Source organism: Triticum urartu, chromosome 1 (assembly GCF_003073215.2).
Source record: "Triticum urartu cultivar G1812 chromosome 1, Tu2.1, whole genome shotgun sequence".
Lineage (NCBI taxonomy): Eukaryota > Viridiplantae > Streptophyta > Magnoliopsida > Poales > Poaceae > Triticum > Triticum urartu.
Window position 1 is genome coordinate 12,062,895 of NC_053022.1, and position 4,815 is coordinate 12,067,709.

Genomic DNA, 4,815 nt, shown 5'->3' on the forward strand with positions numbered 1-4,815 from the left:
TTTGAAAACACTTTTTTTGTTTTCTTTGTTGCTTTATTTATTTTATTTTGTTTCTACTTACAACAAAATACTTATTATTGCTATTTTTATTTTTTTCTAGTTTTTTATTTTGTTTTCTGCATTATTTATTTTCTTTTTTTGCTTTATTTTTTAATTCTTTTTGCTTTTAGTTTTTGAAAAATTAGAAACTTTCTGTTAGTGCCATTAGTTTTCAAATTTGAAAACACTTTTTTTGTTTTTTTGTTTTCTTTGTTGCTTTATTTATTTTATTTTGTTTCTACTTACAACAAAATACTTATTGTTGCTATTTTTATTTTTTTTCCAGTTTTTTGTTTTTTTCTGCATTATTTATTTTCTTTTGTTTTTTGCTTTATTTTTTAATTCATTTTTTATTTTAGGTCAACAAATTTATAAACTTTCTGTTAGTGCCATTAGTTTTAGAAAAATTATAAACTTTCTGTTAGTGTCATTAGTTTTCAAATTTGAATAGTTAAAATTTTAATTCTTTGAAATTTGTGTGAATCAGAAGTTTGTGATTAACTTTACTAAAAATGAACATAGATGCGCCTATAGAGAAAATTCAACCTAAATTCATAATAAATTTCTATGAATTTCAGAGAAATTCACTATGAATTTAGGTCAAATTCCCTGTATAGGGGCATCTATTTTCACTTTGAGAGGAGCTCAACAAGGCAGAGAGGGACGGACTTATAAACCGGTGTGAGCGCCCTTCGGTTGGCGAGGTGGGACTAAACTCTGAGCGCAACGAGGACCAACCCTTTAGTCCCGGTTTGTGGCACAAACCGGGACTAATGGTCATGGGCCAGGGCGAGGCGCATTGGTCCCAGTTCGTGCGTGGAACCGGGACAAAAAGGTCCAGACGAACCGGGACCAATGGCCCATGTGGCTGCCCTCTTGAGTGTTCTTGGTGAGAACATAGTTGACAAGGAGCAAACCGGGATTAATGGTATTACGAGGGCCGAAACATAAGACATTAAAGCATTTCAAATGAACTCTGAAAAAGTTGAAAGTTTGCATGGTATCATAATTTCACCCACATAGCATGTGCATGTACAAATCGGACAATGGTATCATACTCGTCTGTTACAAAGTTGGCATGGTATCATCATAATAGTTGCGGGAGAAAGTCTTCACTTTTTCTTCACTTGTGTCATTTGCTTGTTGCGCCGTAACCATGGATAATCTTCACCGTTTATCAGGATGCTTGGGTCAGCCTTGACTTTGAAGGGAGGAATTTCATGAAACTTTTCATAATCTTCAGACATATCTGTCTTGCCCTCCACTCCCACGATGTCCCTTTTTCCTGAAAGAACTATGCGGCGCTTTGGCTCATCGTATGATGTATTCGCTTCCTTATCTTTTCTTTTTCTCGGTCTAGCAGACATGTCCTTCACATAGATAACCTGTGCCACATCATTGGCTAGGACGAACGGTTCGTCAGTGTACCCAAGATTTTTCAGATCCACTGTTGTCATTCCGTACTGTGGGTCTACCTGTACCCCGCCTCCTGACAGATTGACCCATTTGCACTTAAACAAAGGGACCTTAAAATCATGTCTGTAGTCAAGTTCCCATATGTGCACTATGTAACCATAATATCTGTCCTTTCCCATCTCGGTTGTTGCATCAAAGCGGACACCGCTATTTTGGTTGGTGCTCTTTTGATCTTGGACAATCGTGTAAAATGTATTCCCATTTATGTCGTATCCTTTGTAAATCAGTACAGTCAAAGATGGTCCCCTGGACAACAAGTACAACTCATCACAAACACCGTTGTCACCTCTGAGACGTGTTTCCAACCAACTGCTGAAAGTCCTGATGTGTTCACATGTAATCCTGTCGTCGCACTGCTCCGGGTGTTTGGAGCGTAGACTGTTTTTGTGGTCATCGACATACGGGGTCACCAAGGTAGAGTTCTGTAGAACTGTGTAGTGTGCTTGAGACCAAGAATATCCGTCCCTGCATATTATTGAGTCCCTTCCAAGCGTGCCTTTTCTAGTCAGTCTCCCCTCATACCACGATTTAGGGAGACCTATCTTCTTAAGGCCAGGAATGAAGTCAACACAAAACCCGATGACATCCTCTATTTGATGGCCCATGGAGATGCTTCCTTCTGGCCTAGCACGGTTACGGACATATTTCATTAGGACTCCCATGAACCTCTCAAAGGGGAACATATTGTGTAGAAATACGGGCCCCAGAATGATAATCTCGTCGACTAGATGAACTAGGACGTGCATCATGATATTGAAGAAGGATGGCGGGAACACCGGCTCGAAACTGACAAGACATTGCGCCACATCACTCCTTAGCCTTGGTACGATTTCTGGATCGATCACCTTCTGAGAGATTGCATTGAGGAATGCACATAGCTTCACAATGGCTAATCGGACATTTTCCGGTAGAAGCCCCCTCAATGCAACCGGAAGCAGTTGGGTCATAATCACGTGGTAGTCATGAGACTTTAGGTTCTGGAACTTTTTCTCTGGCATATTTATTATTCCCTTTATATTCGACGAGAAGCCAGTCGGGACCTTCATATTGAGAAGTCATTCAAAGAAGATTTCTTTCTCTTCTTTCGTAAGAGCGTAGCTGGCAGGACCTTCATACTGCTTCGGAGGCATGCCGTCTTTTTCGTGCAAACGTTGCAGGTCCTCCCGTGCCTCAGGTGTATCTTTTGTCTTTCCATACACGCCCAAGAAGCCTAGCAGGTTCAAGCAAAGGTTCTTCGTCACGTGCATCACGTCGATTGAAGAGCGGACCTCTAGGTCTTTCCAGTAGGGTAGGTCCCAAAATATAGATTTCTTCTTCCACATGGGTTCGTGTCCCTCAGCGTCATTCGGAACAGCTAGTGCGCCGAGACCCTTTCCAAAGATTACATGTAAATCATTGACGATAGCAAGTACGTGATCACCGGTACGCATGGCGGGCTTCTTCCGGTGATCTGCCTCGCCTTTGAAATGCTTGCCTTTCTTTCGACATTGATGGTTGGTCGGAAGAAATCGACAATGGCCCAGGTACACATTCTTCCTGCATTTGTCCAGGTATATACTTTCAGTGTCATCTAAACAGTGCGTGCATGCGTGGTATCCCTTGTTTGTCTGTCCTGAAAGGTTACTGAGAGCGGGCCAATCGTTGATGGTCACGAACAGCAATGCCTTTAGGTTAAATTCCTCCTGTCTGTGCTCATCCCACGTACGTACACCGTTTCCATTCCACAGTTGTAAAAGTTCTTCAACTAATGGCCTTAGATACACATCAATGTCGTTGCCGGGTTGCTTAGGGCCTTGGATGAGAACTGGCATCATAATGAACTTCCGCTTCATGCACATCCAAGGAGGAAGGTTGCACATACATAGAGTCACGGGCCAGGTGGCTGTGATATGTTGGAAATATGCCCTAGAGGCAATAATAAAAGCATTATTTTTATATTTCTTTGTTCATGATAATTGTCTTTATTCATGCTATAATTGTGTTAGCCGGAAATCGTAATACATGTGTGAATAATAGACACCAACATGTTCCTAGTAAGCCTCTAGTTGACTAGCTCGTTGATCAACAGATAGTCATGGTTTCCTGACTATGGACATTGGATGTCATTGATAACGAGATCACATCATTAGGAGAATGATGTGATGGACAAGACCCAATCCTAAACATAGCATAAGATCGTATAGTTCGTTTGCTAGAGTTTTTCCAATGTCAAGTATCCTTTCCTTAGACCATGAGATCGTGTAACTCCCGGATACCGTAGGAGTTCTTTGGGTGTACCAAACGTCACAACGTAACTGGGTGACTATAAAGGTATACTACGGGTATCTCCGAAAGTGTCTGTTGGGTTGACACGGATCAAGACCGGGATTTGTCACTCCGTATGACGAAGAGGTATCACTAGGCCCACTCAGTAATGCATCATCATTATGAGCTCAAAGTGACCAAGTGTCTGGTCACGGGATCATGCATTACGGTACGAGTAAAGTGACTTGCCGGTAATGAGATTGAACAAGGTATTGGGATACCGACGATCGAATCTCGGGCAAGTAACATACTGATTGACAAAGGGAATTGTATACGGGATTGCTTGAATCCTCGACATCGTGGTTCATCCGATGAGATCGTCGAGGAGCATGTGGGAGCCAACATGGGTATCCATATCCTGCTGTTGGTTATTGACCGGAGAGCAATCTCGGTCATGTCTACATGTCTCCCGAACCCGTAGGGTCTACACACTTAAGGTTCGGTGACGCTAGGGTTGTAGGGATATGTATATGCAGTAACCCGAATGTTGTTCGGAGTCCCGGATGAGATCTCGGACGTCACGAGGAGTTCCGGAATGGTCCGGAGGTAAAGAATTATATATAGGAAGTGCTATTTCGGCCATCGGGACAAGTTTCGGGGTCACCGGTATTGTACCGGGACCACCGGAAGGGTCCCGGGGGTCCACCGGGTGGGGCCACCTATCCCGGAGGGCCCCATGGGCTGAAGTGGGAAGGGATCCAGCCCAAAGTGGGCTGGGGCGCCACTTCCCCTAGGGCCCATGCGCCTAGGGTGGGGGAAACCCTAAAAGGGGGGCGCCCCCTTGCTTGGGGGGCGAGCCCCCCACCCCTTGGCCGCCGCCCCCCCTAGGAGATTGCATCTCCTAGGGCCGGCGCCCCCCCTAGGCCCCCTATATATAGTGGGGGGGATGGAGGACCTCTCACCTTTGCCTTTGATGCCTCCCTCTCCCTCTCCAACACCTCCTCCTCCTCCATAGAGCTTGGCGAAGCCCTGCCGGAGTACTGCAGCTCCATCACC